The sequence below is a fragment of the Erythrolamprus reginae genome, chromosome 2 (assembly GCF_031021105.1).
Source record: "Erythrolamprus reginae isolate rEryReg1 chromosome 2, rEryReg1.hap1, whole genome shotgun sequence".
NCBI lineage: Eukaryota > Metazoa > Chordata > Lepidosauria > Squamata > Dipsadidae > Erythrolamprus > Erythrolamprus reginae.
In genome coordinates this window covers 73739971-73763677 of record NC_091951.1, presented here as the reverse complement: position 1 = coordinate 73763677, position 23707 = coordinate 73739971, and the positions used below count along the sequence as shown (strand labels likewise).

General features: G+C 41.3%; 1 protein-coding gene across 4 annotated transcripts in view; it reads left to right on the top strand.

Moving 5' to 3' along the window:
• Window positions 1-18655: 18655 nt before the first annotated feature.
• The window catches only part of CFAP100 (cilia and flagella associated protein 100), a 34700-nt gene continuing 29648 nt past the window's right edge, over window positions 18656-23707 (top strand). The window contains exons 1-2 of one of the 4 annotated variants that reach the window (XM_070738350.1): window positions 18656-19024; window positions 22409-22509. The gene's annotated coding sequence lies outside the window, so the exon portion shown is untranslated. Of the gene's footprint in view, window positions 19043-22408; window positions 22510-23707 lie in introns of all 4 variants that reach the window. The other 3 variants (XM_070738352.1, XM_070738353.1, XM_070738354.1) reach the window with 3 other exon arrangements.

Sequence of the window (23707 nt, the reverse complement as noted above, 5' to 3'; positions counted from 1 at the left end):
ATAGATATGGTAGATAGATACGGTAGATAGATAGATAGATAGATAGATAGATAGATAGATAGATAGATAGATAGATAGATAGATAGATATGGTTGGTAGATAGATAGATAGATAGATAGATAGATAGATAGATAGATAGATAGATAGATAGATAGATAGATAGATAGATAGATAGATATGGTAGATAGATAGATAGATAGATAGATAGATAGATAGATAGATAGATAGATAGATAGATAGATAGATAGATAGATAGATAGATAGATACGGTAGATAGATACGGTAGATAGATACGGTAGATAGATACGGTAGATAGATAGATAGATAGATAGATAGATAGATAGATAGATAGATAGATAGATAGAGAGAGAGAGAGAGAGAGAGAGAGAGAGAGAGAGAGAGAGACAGACAGACAGACAGACAGACAGACAGACAGACAGACAGACAGACACACACCTTCCTTCTACCAAGAAGTCCCATTTTGAAGAATGCTAAATTAAAGGGGTGAAACTAGAGGTGTCCTTCTTTCAGACTAGGAATATTTAAGTATCTGCCTCCCTTCAGCAAAGCAATCAACTCCACTGGTAGCTTATTTCCATCAGTACAGCTGCAAGACAAGAACAGCCGCAGCAGCCTTTCTATTAATAGCCTGATCAGGTGTCAGCTAAAATGTTTGTGCTCTCTATGGATTGTAAAGCCACAACAAGGGGTGGAGCCCTTTAGTGCAGCTTAATGAAGCAGTGTCCTCCTAGCTGAATACACCTGGGAAAGAACACCTTCTGGCTCTGTGCCCAGAGTTTCTGCCTAGTTCTCAGAAAGCCAAGCAGATTGTTGAGCAAATGCCATTAGAGATCAAGGAACATTTCAGGTAGTTGATTATCACCTTTTAAAAATAGGGTGACTATATTAGGCAACATATCCAAAGGACAGTGAAACAGATCTTCCTTTGCCTCTGTATTTTGTTTAGCCATTGCTGTTGTACAGGGGTGGGTTCTAATTTTTTTTTTGCTACCACTCTGCAGGTGTGGCTTATTTTGTGGGCATGGTTTGATGGTCATGTGACTGAGTAGGCGTGGCCAACCTGACATCACTCACACTCACGCCATGCCCTCAGTCACATGTCCCTGACCTAGCCACGCCCATAGAACCTGTAAAAATTAATATTTTGCCAGCTGGGAGGCTAGCAAAGAAGCCTCGCTTTCCCTGGCTGTTTCCACCAGCGGGCAGATGTGCGTGCCTGCACCAGATTTGGCTTTTGCACATGCACAGGAAGCGAAATCTCATGCAAGGATGCTCACATGCGAGATTTCACCGATTTTTGGTGTATTTTTGCTTTGCACAAGATTTCACCAATTTTTGGGACTTTTTTGCTTCTGCGCACGCAGAAATCACCCAAAATCAGCAAAATTGCAAGCGCGAGAGCATCCTCAGGTGAGATTTCACTTCTTGCACAACTACATTTTTGCTAGCAAACTATAGAGAGGCCCGTACCAGTAGGAACCCAATATTGGTCTTATCTTATATGTCTTTCTCTACTCCTGATCAAAGCAACCGCTCCCCACCCATTCATTCAGGAGAATGCTTCAATTTTTTTACAAATAGGATTTCCCCAACATGGAGCTTCCTTTAAACAGTCTAAAATGTATCATAGGCCTTCTCCATTTTAGAACCTATTATTGCTGGTCATTTTTTTCAGGAAATTATAATTCTTATTTTTTAAAAATAAATAAATAAAGGATTGTACTGTTGCTCAAAATCTCTGCATCAATTTTAAGGAGATTTCACAATGTATCCCCACCAGCAGTGGGCTACGAGCCGGAACGCTAAATTGTGCTTGCCGCCGCGGCTCATAAGTGCTTGTGGGGCCAGTGTGATTTTGCTCCTGCACCTATGGAGGTAGCAAAATCGCTCATGGAGCTGTAGATGCACCCGTGTTTTGACGAGGATTTTTTTTGCTTCCGTGCATGCCGAAACATGGGGACACCTGTGATTCTGTGCGCAATTTTGCTACCTCCACAGGTACAGCAGCAAAATCACGCTGGCCCCACAAGAACTTATGAGCCATGGCGGCAAGCATAATTTAGTATTCTGGCTTGTAGCCCATCGCTGATCCCCACCCAATACAGAAATCCAGCATGCAATTTCATCTCCTTCTAAAAAAACATTATAGCTGATCTCTTTTTATAAACCTCATGCTTGATCTGGACAGAGAGCTCAATTTTAGGATTCTGCAGTGCTCCATATTCAAAGGCAAAAATGTGTTTGGAGTGAGCAATGATGTGAACACTTGCTATGTTCATGCGCCAACATTCTTCAGAGCCCTTGAATCTGAAGCGCTTTAACAGCCCTGTAAATTGCACTGCTTCTGGAGTAATCCACACAGAATGATACTTTTCCCCCAGCACTGGTCATGAACTTTAAATTAGTCTGGATAAACTTTGCATACCCTCTACAAGGTGGGTGGGCTCAGTTACAGCATGCACCAATGGAAGATCTGAAGGACCAGGCTGTGGACAAATTGTTCTGGAGTAAATCTATGTGTTTGCTAAGAACTGACATCAATTTGATGATTCAATATAAAAATCAACTGTCAACCACTTCAGAACTATCTATCTATCTATCTATCTATCTATCTATCTATCTATCTATCTATCTATCTATCTATCTATCTATCTGACTTCTATGCTGCCCTTCTCTTCAGACTCAAGGCAGCTCACAACAAGAAAAATACAAAACATCTAGAAATCTAAATCTAAAAAACATCCTAAAATACCAATTTCTTAAAACCAGTTGCTCACATTCACCCAATCATACATATAAATTCATTCATCAACCAGGGCTAGATGTTAAACTTAGTGGCCCCAAGTCTGTTGGCAGAGGTGGGGACGGTATGAATATCTTGATTCCATAGGGCCGGGGCCATCACAGAGAAGGCTCTTCCCCTAGGCCCTACCAGGCAACATTGTCTAGGTGAATCTGCTACTGAATCTACTGTGTTATTCCAACTTTAATTGCTCTCTCTCTCTCTCTCTCTCTCTCTCTCTGTGTATGTGTGTGTGTGTGCTTGATTTCACTATGTCCTGGCTATTTGTTGGGAAACAAAGAACAGAAAACTTACCATCCATTTTTTGTCAGAATAGCAATATCACTTAGCCTTCAGCACTTTATATACTGTTTACAGAATCAGTATATTGCCCCCAAACAATCTGGGTCCTTATTTTACTGACTTCAGAAGGAGTCAGTAAGGCTGAGTCAACCTTGAGCCTGGTGAGAATTGAACTGCTGAACTGCAGGCAGCCAGTTTAGCCCAGGTCCATTCCATCCACCTCCATGCATGCGTACCCCTGTGCTGCCCTGCAGATGCACACAACCCCCACCAGTGCTCGCGCATGCACATAGGCCTCACTGAAGCCTGAGATGTTGAAAATATGGCCGAATGGGCAAACTGGAAGTTCAGAAAATCGAACATCCGGTTTGCTCATTGTGCTGTTTTTCTCACTCCAGGGAAGCTTCCTGAAGCCCCAGAGTGCAAAAAACAGCACACCAGAAAACTGGAAGTCCATTAGGGATCGCACAGCAATCGCCCCAGTTATTCCATACATGCGTCTTGGCTGTTCCAAGCTGCCCTGTTTTTTTAAAACAAAAATGTTGTGGGGAGTTTAATTCTCGGAGAGGGGCAGCATAAAAATCTAACAAATTATTATTACTTGTTGTTGTTGTTGTTGTTGTTGTTATTATTATTATTATTATTATTATTATTATTATTATTATTATTATTATTAAAGGCAAGGAATTAAGCCAAGGGGAGGCGGAGGAGATGAGTTGAAAGAAAGTGGAGACAGGCTGGGCAAAATTAGAGCATACCAAGTGAGGAGAAGCAGAGGGGGGACCCCGCTCTCCTCTCTTTCTCCCCCTTTTTTCTCCCAGAACTTTTTTGGCGCGATAGGCTACGGGTTCCTTTGCACATGCCCAATAATGAGAGAGAGAGAAAGAGAGAGATCAGCGCGTTATAGAAGTACCCGAGCACACACCTCTCCGGCATTGGAGGGAAAAGAATAGGGAAACGGCTTTCTTTGAGGTGAAGCCCCAGCCTAACACCATACTAACGCTGAGGTAAAGTTCTGTAGAAATTTTTTAGTCGTCCGTTCATCTCTCTCCCCCCCAATCCCGGTAATCGTGTCCCGCTTTACTGAATTTATCATCTGGTTACGTTAGTTTTTCCAAACTTCTGGTATGCCTGTTGGGTGGTGTTTTGCACTCTGGGACTTCAGGGCTTCCCCAAGGCTGAAAATCAGCTGGCTAGCATGCGCATGGACGCTGGAGCTGACATAGGGCAATGCCTTGTGTGCCCTCCGATATGGCTCCACGTGCCACCTGTAGCATGCGTACCATAGGCTCACCATCATGGCTATAGGAAATAAGGTGCTGGAATAAAGCCCTTCATGGCACCGGACCAGATTATGTCCGGGACTGCCTTCTGCCGCACGAATCCCAGCGACCGGTTAGGTCCCACAGAGTTGGCCTTCTCCGAGTCCCGTCAACTAAACAATGTTGTAGGCGGGACCCAGGGGAAGAGCCTTCTCTGTGGTGGCCCCGGCCCTCTGGAACAAACTCCCCCCAGAGATTAGAATTGCTCCCACCCTCCTCGCCTTTCGTAAGCTCCTTAAAACCCACCTCTGCCGTCAGGCATGGGGGGACTGAGATATTCTTTCCCCCTAGGCCTCTACAATTTATGCATGGTATGTTTGTATGTATGTTTGGTTTTATAAATAAGGGTTTTTTAGTTGTTTTAGTATTGGATTGTTACCTGCTGTTTTTATCACTGTTGTTAGCCGCCCCAAGTCCACGGAGAGGGGCGGTATACAAATCCAATAAATAGATAGATAGATAGATAGATAGATAGATGGATGGATGGATGGATGGATGGATGGATGGATGGATGGATGGATGGATGGATGGATGATAGACAGACAGACAGACAGACAGACAGACAGACAGACAGACAGACAGACAGACAGACAGACAGACAAATAAAGCCTATTTCTGATCCAGAAATTTTTTTATGTTTTATTTATTTATTTTTAAAGGTGAGGTGATAACAGCACAGAGCATGATTTACAATTGTTTTTGGCCATGCTCAAGTCCAATTCTGAACCTTAGCAGTGACATTATTCAACTATGTCTTTTTAAAAAATAAATCTGCTCCACCTAAGGTCTCATAAGACCTAATTTGACAAAGGAGAAGAGATTTCTTTCAAAAGATATCTCTGACAAAAGCACCCCACTCTCTCTCAAACTGTATGGGGTTATTTTAGGACCCTTCTAGAATTGGAAGAAGAAAAAGAAGATGTCCTCTATGTTATCACTCCATATATTAAAGAGGTCATCATCCCTAATAACAGCTAATCTCATCACTATGTAGGGCACTGACCTGTGGTACAAAAAGTGGATGGGAAAACTCAGGGAAAGCAACCGAGATGCAATATTGACACAAGTGGCCTTTTAACTGCAAAACAGCCTCCAGGATCTGCTGACATCCTGGTTCACGGAATTCTGTGAAGCTGTGACCTTGGAGAGATAAAACTATGGATCGTTGAGCTGGATCCTTTCAGTTTGAGTGTTGATTGGAATCAAACCAAAGAGCTTAGAACTTCCAGAGAAAGAAAGCCAAAACTTTTATTTTTGGTCATTGGAATTTCCCAATAATCTGAGAAAACCTGGTCTGATCAGGTTCCAGGTCTCTTAACAGTTATTTGATCTGTAAAAGTTAGCAGCATGCTGCATCAATATGCAAATGTATTATTATCTGCAGATATTTGGACACTGGGGCTGAATAATTGTAACTGGGAGTGTTTCCTGAAAAAATATATATATATATATATATATGGCTAGCTATGGGTATGGCTAGCTGATGAGGCCAAAATAAGGCCGAAATAGATCTATCCTAGTCTCCCTTAATTTTCAAATTCAGCAAAAAAAAACATGTGACATATATATATATATATATATATATATATATATATATGTATGTATGTATGTATATGTGTGTGTATATATATATATATATATATATAGTGGTTTTTTTATGTTGGATCACCCTGGTATATTTTAAGGAACGTCACAGCTCCTTTTTTGCCTCTAGGCCCAACCCAGGACCACTACAAGGCAGTTAATATATTTTATAGCCGACAACTATATTCTGTATGTGTTAAATGTTTTTAGCTGGAATTTTAAAATTAAGGGAGACTAGGATGGTCCCATTTCGGCCTTGTTCTGGCCTCATCAGCTAGCCACACCCTTTCCTTTACTGGGATTCGATCTGGTGAACTCTGCCTTCTAAAGCAGAGAACTAGCAGTTAGAGCTATCAAATTATATATATATATATATATATATATATATATATATATATATATATATATATATATATATATATATATATATAATTAAGCTATTTTTCTCCAGGTCCTCCTCCCTAATGGCCATTTTCTGAAATGGAACTTTGCAGCACTGCTTTCTACATGGCTACATTCATAGAAATATAGAAGATTGACAGCAGAAAAAGACCTCATGATCCATCTAGTCTGCCCTTATACTATTTCCTATATTTTATCATAGAATAGATATATGTTTATCCCAGGCATGGTTAAATTCAGTTATTTACCATGTCTGCTGAAATTTTGTTCCAAGCATCTACTACTCTTTCAGAAAAATAATATTTTCTCACATTGCTTCCGATCTTTCCCCCAACTAACTTCAGATTGTGTCCCCTTGTTCTTGTGTTCACTTTCCTATTAAAAACACTTCCCTCCTGGACCTTATTTAAGCCTTTAATATATTTAACATGTTTCGATCATGTCCCCACTTTTCCTTCTGTCCTCCAGACTATACAGATTGAGTTCATTAAGTCTTTCCTGATACGTTTTATGCTTAAGACCTTCCACCATTCTTGTAGCCCGTCTTTGGATCCATTCAATTTTGTCAATATCTTTTTGTAGGTGAGGTTTCCAGAACTGAACACAGTATTCCAAATGTGATCTCACCAGCGCTCTATACAGCGGGATCACAATCTCCCTCTTCCTGCTTGCTATACCTCTAGCTATGCAGCCAAGCATTCTACATGCAGCATGTGTACATCTAGTCTAATGAAAAGAAGGACTAGCAGTGACATGATACCAGTGTTCCAATATCTCAGGGGTTGCCACAAAAGAAGAGAGAGTCAAGCTATTCTCTAAAGCACCTGAAGTCAAGGAAAGGAAGCAATGGGTGGAATTGGAAAGTAATCAAGGAGAGAAGCAACCTAGAACTAAGGAAAAATTTCCTGACAGTTAAAACAATCAGTGGAATAACTTGTTTCCTAAATGTTATGAATGGATGTTCGAACACTGGGGGGGTTTAAGCAAGTCATTTGCCTGAAATGGTATAGGGCAGAGGTGTGTTCCTGCTGGTTTGGAACGGTTCTATAGAACTGGTAGCCGGAATTTCCCTCTGCTCGCCAAATTGGCAGAAATGGCTAGCTGGACACGCCCCTGACATGCCGCCCCTGACATGCCACCATTTTGTTTTTTGCTCCTACACATGCACAGCTTCTTTTTTTTTGCTTTTGCACATGCACAGAAAGCTGTGTTTTTAGCACTGCACATGTGCATGCACCCTCGTGGCATGTGAGGAAGTGAATCATCAGTGAGGATAGGATCAGGATTTGAACCTGGGGAGTCTACCTATAAGGCAGTAGCTTTAACCTCTAGACCACAAATTCTCCTCCTCTCAGCTTGTACCAGGGAAGAGTTATATGGGGGTTTTTTCTGTCGAATCGAATTCTGTTTTCATTCTTCATTGGCTTCAGTTCCTGAGTTCCTGTGTCACACATTCCTGTGCCTAGGCAGTAGCTTTCGAACGCAACTCGGAAACTGATTGCTGGTGGGAAGGTGTTTGGGTGGGGGTTTTTCTTTTTTTGGATGGTTGATTGCCTCTTTTGTATAGTATATAGATATTGTTTACATCTGTGTTTCTATTGATGGCTAATCTGTCAGAATTCCAGGCTTCTAGAAATTCCCTAATGTTTTTGGACTTGGTTTGGTCTAGGATGGTCACAGTTTCCCAATTAAAACTAAGGTTAAGTCTGTCCAGAGGTTATGAAATTAAAGTTTTCATCGTGCCTTCTGACTGCTAGTTGGTGTTCATGTCATTCTGCTAGTTTTCTGCCTGTCTGTCTTATATAGTAGCTGAGTCGATTGAGAAGGGTGGCATAGAAATCTAATTAAATAAATAAAATAAATAAATTACACTCTTTTTCTCTTTTAATATTAGATTTGTTCCACTGTAACATTGTTTTATTATTGTTGTGAGCCGCCCCGAGTCTTCGGAGAAGGGCGGCGTACAAATCTAATAAATTATTATTATTATTGTTGTTGTTGTTGTTGTTGTTGTTATTGTTATATGTTGTAGATGACTTCTGTCTTTTTCTTCGGGAGTCGCTGGGTCTTATAGCAGAATTGGTCTTGCCATTTGCAGTCTGGAGAATAATAATATCCAGAGAAGCTGTGTTGTAAACCAGTCTATGGACCAATCTGTAGCCTTCCAATGTGTTGAGGCTGATACTTTGGGACCAACCAAGACAGATGCATTGAACTCACTTGAAAATTTACACACTTAGTACATGGCTGTAGCCAGCCTATATCTACTGCTCTGTCCGAAGGAAGAAACTTTCTACAGCAGTAAATTAAAGTGCCATGGCATTCAGTGGCAGCATTGCCTGTATAGGTATGCACTTTTTAATAAATTACCTTATAGCTCAAATTAACTTGACCCGGCTTGAACCTCATAGGAATGAAAGAGCTCCAAGCAACCTCCAGAATGGACACCTAAGTTTAGATGAGCGCATTTGGTAGCCTTTTCAGCTTAGTTTGCTCCTTGCTTATTTTAACTCCCAAGGAATTGGGCTGGAAAAATAAACTTTGCAAGGTTCACTTGTACAGTTTAATAATGGTTGTTTTCAGCTGAAAAATGCCATTGGGAAAAGAAGGGAATAAAGAACAAGACCTAGGAAAAGGTGAAATAGTTATATAGTAGATAAGACTTCATCAATTTAATACCCTCCAGATCTGTTCGTTGGAGCAGTTTTAAAATTTCTCACACTTGTGGCCTTTGGCTGCAGTTTTATATTAAGGGGCAGCCAAAGACCACAATTGACAAAGCAGTGAGGTCACCAAAGTGGGCAGAGGTGGAGTGGGTTCAGATTTGTTTTGGAAGGGGGTCTTTTGAGCATAATCAAAGGGCTCCCTACTTGTTGTTTGTTTATTTCTCTCTCTCTCTCTCTCTTTCCTTCTTTCTTTCCTTCCTTCCTTCCTTCCTTTCCTTCCATCCTCTCTCCCTCCCTCTCTCTCCACTTTGTAATAAGTTAGGATGGAAGGAATCCAGGTCCTTTAAAATCACTATTCCTTGAAGGTCAGAACTCTGAAAATTGCAAGCACCTTAGGTAATTCAAAGTGCTGAGAGTGAACAATTTAGAAATGGTCATACTTGAATGGAACCTAATGTGCAAGTACTATTTAACTCTTTTAATATTTTTATCCCACTTCATTAGCTCAAAAGGGGAACTCTTTTGTCATATGCATTTACCAAGATCTCATCATTTTTAAGTCCCATTAATTTCAGTGGAGCTGTTCAATAGATGTTTGAATGTGAAACCATCCAATTTATTTACCCGACCCTATATATTTACTGATCATACACCAGAGGCTTAAAACCCAACCTGGCTTACAATGACAAATGTGCATTTTCCATTTGTAAACAGAAAAACTGTTTCTTCCTACAGGACAAAAAACAATGGTTGGAAACTAATCAAAGAGAGAAACAGATTAAGGAGAAGCTTCCTAACAGTGAGGACAATTATCCAATGGAATAGCTTGCCTTCAAAAATTATTATTATTATTATTATTATTATTATTATTATTATTATTATTATTATTAATTAGATTTATTAATTAGATATTATTTATTAGATTTGTATGCCGCCCCTCTCTGCAGACTTGTGGGTGCTTCATCATTGGAGGTTTTTAAGAAGAGGCTAGACGGTCACATTTTATCTGAAATGTTACAGGTTCTCCTACTTGAGCAGGGGGCTGGACTAGAAGACCTCCAAGGTCCCTTCCAGCCCATTCTATTATATTCTGTAAGATCGTACCAGCACCAGAAAGTAGCAATTTTTACCATTTCTCCCTTCTTCTCTATAGTCCCATGATTAATCCACCAGGGCCTTATTATTTATTATTTATTATTTGTTTATTTGTTTGTTTTGTCAAGTACCTATTGGTGATGTACAAAGATATAACAATGTTTATTGTCTACATGGGGCTACCTTTGAAAAGTGTTCGGAAACTTCAGATCGTGCAGAATGCAGCTGCGAGAGCAATCATGGGCTTTCCCAAATATGCCCATGTCACACCAACACTCCGCAGTCTGCATTGGTTGCCGATCAGTTTCCGGTCACAATTCAAAGTGTTGGTTATGACCTATAAAGCCCTTCATGGCACCGGACCAGAATATCTCCGGGACCGCCTTCTGCCGCACGAATCCCAGCGGCCAGTTAGGTCCCACAGAGTGGGTCTTCTCCGGGTCCCGTCAACGAAACAATGCCACTTGGCGGAGCCCAGGTGAAGAGCCTTCTCTGTGGCGGCCCCGGCCCTCTGGAACCAACTCCCCCCAGAGATTAGAACTGCCCCTACCCTCCTTGCCTTTCGTAAGCTACTCAAAACCCACCTCTGCCGCCAGGCATGGGGAAATTAAGACTTCTTTCCCCCCCCCTAGGCTGATACAACTGTATGTATGGTATGTTTGTACGTATGTTGGTTTTATACATTTAGGGGTTTTAAGTTAGTTTTTAGTATTGGATTTTTTACTGTATATTGTTCATGTATATTGTTCATGACTGTTGTTCGCCGCCCCGAGTTTTCGGAGAGGGGCGGCATATAAATCCAATAAATTGAATTGAATTGAATTGAATTTATATACATGATACTAGTAAGAGAGAAACATTACAACGGGATGGTAGGCATGCTGGTGTACTTATGCCCACCCCTTACTGACCTCTTAGGAATTGGGTGAGGTCAACAGTGGATAGTCTAAGGGTAAAGTTTTGGAGGTTAGGGGATGATATTACAGAGCCGGGTAGTGAGTTCCATGCATTAACTACTCAGTTACTAAAGTCGTATTTCCTGCAGTCAAGTTTAGAGCGGTTTACTTTAAGTTTGTATCTGTTGTGTGCTTGTGTATTGTCGTGGTTGAAGCTGAAGTAGTCATTGACAGGAAGGATGTTGTAGCAGATGATTTTATGGGCTATGCTTAGGTTGTATTTAAGGCGACATAGTTCTATGCTTTCTAAACCTAGGATTGTAAGTCTAGTTGCGTAGGGTATTCTGTTGCGAGTGGAGGAGTGGATTCTAGTAAAGTATCTTTGGACATTTTCTAGAGGGTTTATGTCCATTTTCTACACTGTTTATATAGCTCAAGTTACTCTTGAACTATATTTTAGGAAGACACAAGCTGCAAAGGGAAGAGGGGAGCAACTAAAATTACCCAGTAGGACCACTGGTGGGAGCATCCTGTGAGTTGGATTGTGGTCAGAGGGAGCTTAGAGTAATAAGAGAAAGCAAACTTGCGAGGCTTCTATAAAGCAACAGAGTAGGATGTAGAGAAAATTATCAGCTGTAAAACAGCTTCTCACTTTCACTTATACATACATAATTGAAAAGGTATCAAAGAATCCTGACCATAAATTCTGTGACATGCATGCACACAAAGAGAAAAAAAATACACACCAATAGTTAAACATGTTTTATCTGTTTTGGTCCTAGAAAGAAAATAAATCCCAATGTGCAACGACACCCTGTGGCAGATCTGGGAAATGCATGTCTTAAGAATGGAAAATTTCTCTGAAATCGTTACTAGACTTTTTCATAACAAAACAATGCAATGAGAAGCCCTTCTTGCATCATACTGCTGCTCACATTTTAAGGATATAGAATGAAAACAATGCCAGCCTACCAAAAGCATGGCTTTTGACCTGAAGTCTGGAGGATCAGGTGCCAGCAGAAAAATGATGTGCTTTTCTTGGACACAATAGAATCTCTCATAATCACAGCTGGTTTTTCTGATTTTATAACCATTTATGACAATTTTCTTGCTTATTACTTTATACTGCATAATTCCTAGCTTAATATTTAATTGGGCCAAAATTAAACTTAATAATACAGGTATAGATATGATTTAGCCCTTGAAAGTCAATTTATTCTTTCACTGAACTGCCACGGGCCCTTTTGTAAATGGTAATGGCACTTTTATACTGATATACTTACAATAGCTTACAGAGTCAGCATATTGCCCCCAACAATCTGGGTCCTCGTTTTACTGACCTCGGAAGGATGGAAATCTGAGTCAACCTTGAGCCTGGTGAGATTTGAACTGCCAAATTGCAGGCAGGCAGCAGAAGTACCCTGCAGTACTGCATTCTAACCACTGTGCCACTGTGGCTTTTTAAAGATAAAGTTAAATAGATGCAAAAATGCTTGCAGGTTTTTTAAAAGAATAATGAAGCCCCCATAATGAACTTTAAAAAGAGGCATGCACTCACTTGCATAAAAATAATAGCTAAAATAAGTGAATTCAATGGCATGTCTAAGATTCCAATCATAAGCAAGGCCATTCAGTCAAATGTAGCTACATTTCCTTTTCAAATTATCATCTTACATCTCCTATGATCTTTGCAATCAGCCACATACACAGGGATGGGGGGAATGCATTGGGGTAGTGAAAATGGAGCTCCACCCCAGAGCATCCAATTTGCACTGAAAGATGTTGAAAGCATAAGCTACGCCCACAGTGTGGTAGTAAAACTTTTGGTAGCCTTCACTGCACATACAAGTCTGTATGAAGCTACTGCACACATGTCTGTATGAAGCTACAGCATTAAGGCAACTATGTCTAATGGCTGCAATTGTAGATGCAAAAATAAGGTATGATTAACAACATGAGATAGAAACATAGAAACATAGAAGATTGATGGCAGAAAAAGACCTCATGGTCCATCTAGTCTGCCCTTTTACATTGGTCAGTTAGACTGACCTGAGAAGAAATGTCAGTTTGGAATAATGATGAAGTCAAATGTTGACTTGCTGTCTCCCAAAACCAAGAGATTAAATAGGTTAAAAAAAAGGATTAAGAGCTATGGCAAGACTTGCATTCATGTGCAATATTGGATTTTGTTCTTTTTAATTACCTTATGTGTCTGAATAATTACAGGGATAATTAAGTTAGTTCACCTTTGTTTGTGTAAACAGATTCATTTTTAAAAAAATCCTAAATGGAAGGCAGAAAATCTGTGGTTTTTCATGGTTTATGAGCAGGAACATTCAGATTAAGGATCCTTGCAAAGAATGGGGCATCTTTCCATTCAGCCTTTGGCAGGACATAAGAGGCACCAACCTTAGACAGACAGGTGGGAAGTACACCAGCCTTTCCAAAGGCACCTGTCATTCCTCATAAATGTAGTACATAGCCTGTAATTAAGGTCTGTCATGTGAGCTAATGAACCTATTAACTTCTGTCAAATGAATTTTGCTTACAGAATACAGTACTGTGGAAAATTAACCGAATAGCTCTAAACTCTAAGAATCAAGTTATAAAAGGAGTTCTGCACTCTTACTTGGACAGCCAAGTGACTGCCTAATTTAAATACATATTTTGTTAGCAAAGTATGGGGGATGGTCGGATCCAAACAGCATTTAATAATAGCAGTTAGACCTATATACAGCTTCACAGTACAATGGTACCTCTACTTACGAACTTAATTCGTTCCGTGACCAAGTTCTTAAGTAGAAACGTTTGTAAGAAGAAGCAATTTTTCCCCTTGGAATCAATGTAAAAGCAAATAATGCGTGCGATTGGGGAAACCACATGTGGGTAGAGGTCCTGTTTCCTCCCAGGAGATTCCTAGAGAGGCCCCACAGAGGCTTCTTCCTGCCTTTTCCGGCCCTGTTTCCTCCTAGGAGATTCCTAGAGAGGTCCCACAGAGGCTTCTCCCCACCTTTTCCGGCCCTTTTTCCTCCCAAGAGATTCCTAGAGAGGCCCCACAGAGGCTTCTCCCCGCCATTTCCGGCCCTGTTTCCTCCCAGGAGATTTCTAGAGAAGCCCCATGGAGGCTTCTCCCTGCCTTTTCCAGTTACAGTTTCAGAGGCTCAGGTTTGTAAGTGGAAAATGGTTCTTGAGAAGAGGCAAAAAAATCTTGAACACCCGGTTCTTATCTAGAAAAGTTCGTAAGTAGAGGCGTTCTTAGGTAGAGGTATCACTGTATTTTTCTGACCCCTCCGCACATGCGCAAAGGCTTTTGTATAGGTGCAGAGGGTGAAAAAGCACGTGCTTCCGAACCAGTAAGGAAGGTAAATATATTTCACCACTGGTTTCCTTCAGTTATCTACTTCTATAGCTCTTCACATTCATTTCTACCATTCTGCATATTACTGTACAGCAAAAAAAATGGAAATAATATGCTAATGTTTTTCTCGCTCTGTTATTAGAACAGTGTTTTTCAACCTGGGCAACTTTAAGATGTGTAGAATTCATCTCCCAGAATTCCCTACTCAGCAATTATGTCTGTTTGCTGTTATCTTTACTGGTGTTTTGTTGTTGTTCCTTATAAGTGCCTATTGCCTCTAATTAGATTTATTGTCTGAGCTGGTAAACGTATTTGTATCTTGTCAAATGAATTTCATTTAACTATGTAGCAAAAAGCAGACTTTTCTGGATGGGAAAAGTGATGCTTATACTATGTTCAACATCTGTATATCCTATATATATGTAAAATTTGAACGTCTGCTCTGGAAATTCCAATTTATGACAAAAAACATACCCTTGGAAGAATATACTTATCTCTATTTGTAGGGTTTTCTCCAGCCAAACAGATGTTTGGCATATTACTGGGGGGTTTTTCTTTGACACATTCATTCTTTCTTGCTTTGCTTCATTAAGTGCTTCTTACTGACTCCAACACTGAAATGATTGGCACTAAGGGAAAAGAGTGTTTTCGGATACATAAATAAACGTGTGTGTGTGTAAGAGAATGAGCGTAGACAAGCATTATAAATAATGCCTAATCTCAATGTTGAAATAAATAATTGAATAAATGCAGATAGCCCTCAATTTACAACAGTTTTAGTGACCATTCAAAGTTACAATGGCCCTGTGATTTGTGCCTGTTTTTCACAGTTGCTACCTTTGCCGCATCTCCAAAAATCAAATTTCAGATGCTTGACAACTGATTCATATTTATGACAGTTGCAAGTGTTCCCAAAGTCATGTGATCACCTTTTGAGACCTTCTGACAAGCAAAGTCAATGGGGAGGCCAGATTCACTCAACAACTAGGTTGCTAATTTATAAATTGCAGTGATTCCCTTAACAACTGTGGCAAGCAACTCACTTAACAACAGAAATATAGGGCTCAACTGTGGCCGTAAGTTGAGGACTATATTACAAATGCATGCTTTCTATGAGATGTTGCTCAGTGCTAAAGGGGGTGAGTAGTGTGGTCGGGCGGTAGGAAAAGCAAGTAGAATGCTTGGCTGCATAGCTAGAGGTATAACAAGCAGGAAGAGGGAGATTGTGATCCCGCTGTATAGAGCGCTGGTGAGACCACATTTGGAATACTGTGTTCAGTTCTGGAGACCTCACCTACAAAAAGATATTGACAAAATTGAACAGGTCCAAAGAATGGTGGAAGGTCTTAAGCATAAAACGTATCAGGAAAGACTTAATGAACTCAATCTGTATAGTCTGGAGGACAGAAGGAAAAGTGGGGACATAATCGAAACATTTAAATATGTTAAAGGGTTAAATAAGGTTCAGGAGGGAAGTGTTTTTAATAGGAAAGTGAACACAAGAACAATGGGACACAATCTGAAGTTAGTTGGGGGAATGATCAAAAGCAACATAAGAAAATATTATTTTACTGAAAGAGTAGTAGGTCCTTGGAACAAACTTCCAGCAGACATGGTTGGTAAATCCACAGTAACTGAATTTAAACATGCCTGGGATAAACAGATATCCATCCTGAGATAAAATACAGGAAATAGTATAATGACAGACTAGATGGATCATGAGGTCTTTTTCTGCCCTCAGTCTTCTATGTTTCTATTCCAAGACTGCTGAAGAACTGTTAAGGATGCCGTGGCAAGCAAAGTAATTTTAGATTCTTAACTAACTGTACAGTATTAGGTGTCTCTCCATATGGTATTAGCAGTGGTGGGCTCCTACGGGTACAGTCAGGTACGCAATACCGGTAGCAAATGTTTGGTCAGGTACACAGTACTGGGTTCAAAATTTTGATTTTTCTTTTCCCTTTTTTTCCCTTCTGGGCATGTTTTTCCTATCACATTAAATGAGGTTGAATGTATAAAATGTTAGAAGAACTGTGTGTGCGTGTGTGCATATACACTTTATATAGTAGATAATCAGGGGTGGGCTACTGCCCGGATGGGGGGGAACGCAGTGAAGTAGCGAAATTGGAGCTCCACCCCAGAACACCCAATTTGCACTGAAAGATCTTGAAACAAAATGCATAAGCCACGCCCACAGTGTGATAGTAAAAGTTTTGGTAGCCCATCACTGGCAGGGGTTCCTACTTACTGCCGTTACTGGTGCGATGCGGGCGCAGCTCTGGGTGACCGGCCTGCGTGCAGGCGCATCCCGGAGAGATTTTGCTTCTGCGCATGCACAGGAAGCAAAATCTTGTGAGAAGACACATCTGTGTGTGAGATTTTAGTGATTTTTTTTTGCTTCTGTGCATGCACGGAAGCAAAAAAATTGCCAAAATCTCATGCATGCAAATCCTGCAAATACTCTTGCAGGATTTTGCTCCCTATGCATGCACAGAAGCAAAATCTCTCCAGGATGCACTTGTCTACCCGCCAGTTACCCGGAGCTACGCGTGCATTACCGGTTTTATTATTGATGTGCAGTTGGCTTGTACCAGCTAGCAACCCAATATGGTATAAGTATTGTTGCAATGGGAACTCTTTGGACCTGAAATACAGGACTTCATTTACTTCAAAATGTGGTCAGGAAGCCCTGGTTCATTTGGATGGGATTTGCTGGATGGCAGCCTGTTCTTGTGCCTCAAACTGAGCTCCCTTCATTGTCATGTGAAAATTTTACGTATGTATTTATTTATTTATTAACTATTTTATTTTATTTTTATTTGTTTGCTTGTTTGTTTGATTTCTATACCACCCTTCTCGAAGCGACTCAGGGTTGACATCTGTTATAGAAACCATCCAATTATTTCCCACAAAACAACAGAATTTATTGTATTAATTTATTTGTTTGTCAAACATGTGCAAGAGAGCAAGTATAGGTTTAAACATAAACATAACCAAAGTACAGATAAATGAGGACAATAGGATAGTAAGACAGGGATGGTAGGCACAGGTAGGCACAACGGTGCAGTTATGCACACTCCTTACAGACCTCTTAGGAAGGGGATGAGGTCGAAAGTTGGCAGTCTAAGATTAAAGTTTTGGGGATTTGGTGAAGAAACCACAGAGTCGGGTAGTGAATTCTAGACATTGATCACTGTTGCTGAAGTTATTGTATTTTCTGCAGTTGAGTTTGCAGTGGTTTATCCAAACTGCTGGCCCTCCCTATCTCCTGCAGCCATTAACATTTTATGTAATTGAAGAGTATAAAAAGGTGCCTTGCTTTTTACAATATTCTCCCCTGACTGATCACACATTTTTCTGGGACTACCTTATTCATTTATTTATGAGATTTGTACCAACTCAGGGTGGCTAACAACAATGTGAAAACAAGAAAACATTTTTTTTTAAAGCCCTTAATTTTTAAAACATTCATCCATTCAGCAGGGACTAGATGGATCCATCCGTTCACTGACTCCAGACCTACTTTGTTTCATTTAGTTTTCCAAATTTCGTTTCCAGATTGTTAGAACCTGTGGGTGCTTCATCCTGGAGGTTTTTTAAATAGAATATAATTTTTTTTTAATTGGCCCAGTATGATTGGACACACAAGGAATTTGTCTTGGTGCACATGCTCTCAGCGTACATAAAAGAAAAAGATCCATTTGTCAAGAATCATGAGGTACAACACTTAATGATTGTCATAGGGGTCAAATAAGCAATGAAGAAACAATCAATATTAATAAAAAAATCTCAGGATACAAGCAACAAGTTACAGCCATACAGTCCTAAGTGGAAGAAAATGGGTGATAGGAATGATGAGAAAAAACTTGTAGAAATAGGAGTGCAGACTTAGTAAAAGATGTGGCAGTGTTGAGGGAATTCTTTGTTTAGTAGAGGGGAAAAACTGTTCTTGTGTCCAGTTGTCTTGGTGTGCAAAAGAAGAGACTACTGGGCAGTCACTTGTCTATAACGATATAGGGGTCTCCTGCTTGAGCAGGGGAGGGTTGGACTAGAAGACCTCGAAGGCCCCCTTCCAATCTGTCTCCCGATTCTGATTTGGGCGCCAGGCGCTCGATTCCAGCTCCCCGCAATCCCCTCGTCCTCGAACCCTCCTTCTTTTCATTGTGACGTCAGCGCCTCCTGGCAACAGGAGAAAATGGTTCCCCCGGCAACGTAAACAAGAACGTGGAACAATGGAAGAGGCGGAATGCCGAGCGCGCTAGAACCTGCCTCTTGTCCGAAAGCGCTGCGGCTCTTGGAGTTAAATGGGCCGAACCGACTCTTCGCAGAAACCTGGCTCGCCGCGGAAAAGAAACTTCAGTAAACTGAATTTGCGCTTTCCTTCTACAGAGTCCTACTTTAAAAAAAAAATCCAATCGGGAGAGAATTCAAGCTGCGCGCGAAATGCTTTCTTAAACTTCCAGCGTTGAGGAAAACCTAGGTCGTCGAAAAGCAGGAAAAATCTACCGAGGAAGAAGAAGAAGAAGAAAATCTCAATATTGAAATTAAGCTCCTATGTCTATGGAGTAAGCTTACCCAGCAAACATACTTACTTGGTATGTAATTCCAAGCAAGTATGTATGTAACTATTACTAGTAGTAGTTTTTTCTCACCATTCCTATCACCCATTTCCTTCCACTTGTGACTGTATGACTGTAACTTGTTGCTTGTATTCTTATTAATATTGTTTCCTCATTGCTTATTTGATCGCCTATGGCAATCATTAGGTGTTGTACCTCATGATTTTTGAGAAACGTATCTTTTTTTAATGTACACTGAGAGCATATGCACCAAAGACAAATTCCTTGTGTATCCAATCACACTTGGCCACTAAAGAATTCTATTCTATTTTCTATTCTATGCTACTCTACTCTATTCATCTTCTATTTCTATCACAAGGTTTAAAATCTATTTTTACTACATTCTCTCCTCTCTCTTTCTTCCCCCTTCTTCCCAATTGATTTATATTTTTGGACTTTCAAATGCAATGTAACCATTCAAGCACTCTTTTTTTTGTACTTTGGTTTTCTGTTTATAACCATTTTTGGGAGAGAGAAACAGGATTTTATTATTTTATTTATTTATTTATTATTTAGATTTGTATGCCGCCCCTCTCCGAAGACTCGGGGCGGCTCACAACAAGATAGAACAAATCATAAATAATCCAAATAACTTTAAAATATTTAAAGATTTAAAAGAACCCCATATACTAACAGACACACACACAAGCATACCATGTATAAATTGAACATGCCCGGGGGAGGTGTTTCAATTCCCCCATGCCTGACGGCAAAGGTGGGTTTTAAGGAGTTTACGGAAGGCAGGAAGAGTAGGGGCAGTTCTAATCTCTGGGGGGAGTTGGTTCCAGAGAAGGATGGTAGCTTGAGGCTGGATTTGAACATCAGCAGGTTCATATTAAACAGGCTGTTAAACAGTAATCCAGCCCCAGCTCTTGCAGTGATGGCAGGCTTCAAGTTAAAAAAAAAAGTTGGCTTCAGCTTGAAATGGAGTCGACATTGGAATTATTAGGCTGGTTTCCTCCCCATTCCCCTTTAAAGGCAGCTCTCAACTTGCTTCCTTCAGGATGATGATGAGATGCTTTCAACCTTCATAGAATAGAATGGAATGGAATGGAATGGAATAGAATAGAATTTTATGAACCTTGAGCCTGGTGAGATTTGAACTGCCAAATGGCAGGCAGACGGTGATCAGCAGAAGTAGAGAGTTTTACAGCACTCTCTGGTGGTTTATGACATAAGCATGATTTGCATATTCTTTCCCCCACCCTCGGCAATCTGGATCCTCAAAGGAGGCAAGGCTGGGTTAACCTTGAGCTCCATCAGGATCGAACTCCAGGCTATGGGCAAGAGTTTGCCAGCAACACTGTATTTTAACCGCTGGGCCACCAGGGTTTTGATCACATGACCATGGGAATACTGCAATAATGATTAGTGCAAGAACCAGTCACAAGTGCCTTTTTTCAATGCAGTTTTAACCTTGAACAGTTGCTCAATGAATGAAAGTAAAATAAGGACTGACGGTAGTTTACATCAGGTGTCTCCAATATTTTGGATCTCGGGGACCACCAAATTCATAATTTTAAATCCCATGGACCACTGAGTGGGGGAGCTCACCTGCCCTTCGAGCCTATCTATCTCTTTTCGCGAGGCCTGAGAGAAAATGCCTGGTCCAGGCACACAGCCTGGAAACCTCTTTTGTGCTCCTTCTCTCAAAAGAAGCTTGATCAATCTGAGTGAAGGAAAATGAAGATGGGCAGACTGATGGTGATTTGCTGATATTTATGTATGTATGTACTGTATGTACTGTATGTACGTATGTGTGTATGTATTTGTTTGTTTTTGTTTGTTTGTTTGTTTATTTATTTATTTATTTGATTTTTATGCCACCCTTCTCCTTAGACTCAGGGTGGCTTACAACATGTTAGTAACATGTTAGACGTTGGTGGGAAAGTCGGTTCCATATTCCAGAGCTGTAGCTGTAGTCCCTTCCTTCCCACTCCTCCCCTCCTTTCCCTCCTTCCTTTTTCTTTCCTTTCCATTCCTTTCCTCCCCTCCCCTTCCTTTCCTTTCCATCTTTCCTTTTCCTTCTCCCTTTCTCTCCTCTCCTCTCCTTTCCTGCACCTGGGTGGATGAACTGCTCTGGGATGACCAAAGGGACAGTCCTGTGACTACTACAGCTCTGGAATATGAGACCAGCCCATGGTGGAGCTGGAAATCTCCACCTTAGGGGTAACAAGTACAATGGACAACTTTGCAGGTGGTGCAATGTGCAAAAAGGAGCACTCACTAGCCGGAGTGAGGTGGTGGTGTTGCTGCAGTGGGAGGGCGACCCAAGCAGGCCCAAACGGCAGTGGCTATGGCTGGAAGGTGCAGGGGCAAAGCGCTGCTTGCATTTCTGCAGCATCAGCATTCCGAACTTCACCGTGGTATATTTGTGCCAGCTGGTGGCACCAAGACAGTCCTCGTCTGCGCTGCTTGGGGCTTGGAGCGGTAAACTGAGTCTGGCAAGCACTACAGCAGAGAGAAACAGCCAGAATCAACCCTAGCTTTGCTATCCATTGTGAACACTAGATCGCCCCCCCGCCCCTGCAAACACTCATTTCTCATGGAGCCTGGCCAAAGTTTTCCATGCCACTTCTTGAGAGATGAGAGTTTTCTGGGGCTCGATCCAGCATCCAGGCTGGCTATAAAAGAAGCGTTCATTCTTGGCCACATTTGAGATCTCTAGTTGCAATAGACAGCAAAGCTGGGGTTGACCCTAGGTGTTTCTCTCCACTAACAGGTGGCCAGGCTAACTGAGCCAGGGTGGTACAGTGGTTAGAGTGCAGTACTGCAAGCTACTTCAGCTAACTGCTAGGTGTAGTTCTACAGTTCAAATCTCATCACTGGCTCAAGGTTGACTGAGCCCTTCCATCTTTCCGAGGTGGGTAAAATGAAGACCCAGATTGTTGTGGGCAATATGCTGATTCTATAAACCGCTTAGAGAGAGCTGTAAAAGTACTATAAAGCAGTATATAAATCTAAATGAAATTGCTATTGCCTAAATGACAGTATCCTGCCCCTGGGAGTCAAAGCGCTGAATCACAAGCAGCATTGGAAACTTTGGCTGGACTCCTCTAGAGAAATGCAAAGATTTGTCTGTGGACCATTAAAATTTTCTCATGGGCCACCAGTGATCCATGGACCACCAGTTGGTGATCACTGGTTTAGATAATTCTGAGAAATGAGACCTGCTACTCCTAAAATGAATGAATACAGTATGGAGGCTTTAGGGCTTCAAAAACCATTTCAGCAAGCAGAGAGTAGTTTTCTCAATACTTGTACCAAAGTCAAGCCATTGAATCAAGATGACTTCATGGACATAGCCATGCAGTTTTCTACGCATCAGCATGAAATTGTTTGCCATCCTTTTTTTTACAGGATCCTTTTCCTCAACTTCCCAGTCTACCCTACAGCCTTAGATTTTCCTGGTGGTTTCTTCTCCAAGGATCAGACAAGCCCTGCTTAACTTCTAGGTTGAGGTAAGGTGGATCAAGGTAAAGGTTACCATGCCAAGGCAAAGGTTACCTTGTCCAATTCTGTCCAACTTTAGGGTACAGTGCAGGGGTGGGCTACTTACCTTCCCCACTGGTTCACATTGCAAGGGAAGTGCATGTTTTGCGTGCATGTGTCATTTCCAGAAATGACCCTCAGTGCATGTGCCTTTGCACATGTGCAGAGGGTTTTTTTTTTTGCAATCTGCAACAATTGGAGGACTGGTTCGGGAATGTGAACTGCTGGCCTTTGCTGCTGGTTCAGTAAGCAGCACCAAATTTCCGATACTGGTTCTAAAGAACCGGCAGCAACCCACCACTGGTACAGTGCTCTTCTCCATTTCTTGGCTGAAGGAGACAGCTTTGTCCAAAGACATTTTCCATGATCATGTACCCCAAATGGCTATACAGCAAAAGTGCACGGAATGCTATTGCCTTTCCACTGAATTGGTGCCTATTTCTCTACTCGCATTTGCATGCTTTCAAATGCTAGGTGGGCAGAAGCTGGGGCAAGAACGGGAACTCTACCCATTCAGCCTTGAACCTGAATTCAGGTCTCGAACCTTCGCTGTCAGTTTTCCAGCTGATAAACTCAGTATCTTTAAGCACTAAGCCATCACACCCCATCATCTACTGATGTTCTTTACAGTACAGTGGTACCTCATGATACGAACTTAATTGGTTCCAGGAGAAGGTTCGTAAGGTGAAAAGTTTGTAAGACGAAATAATGTTTCCCATAGGAATCAATGTAAAAGCAAATAATGCGTGCAAATCCTTCAGGAAAATCCCAAACTTTAGAAGGGAGGCAAACAGAGGGCAGGGAGGAGCAGCTAAAGGGGGCGGGTGGAAGAAGCAAGGCTAGGCTAAAGGGTGAGTATGAAGGAAGAAAGGCAAGGGGGGCACCCCTCCCTTTTCTTTCTTCAAAAGACACTTTCAGTGCCTCTGCAAGCACGCTGTTCTCTCCAAAGTCTTTCCCCCTCCAAGCCGCCCCTCCCTTTTCTTTCTTTAAAAGACACCCTTTGCTGTTCTCTCCAAAGTCTTTCCCCCTCCAAGCCGCCCCTCCCTTTTCTTTCTTCAAAAAAGGGGGGGGAAAGAAACCCCTTCATCCCAGCAGCAGCGGCTTGGGTTCGTAAGGTGAAAATAGTTCGGAAGAAGAGGCAAAAAAATCTTAAACACCGGGTTCGTA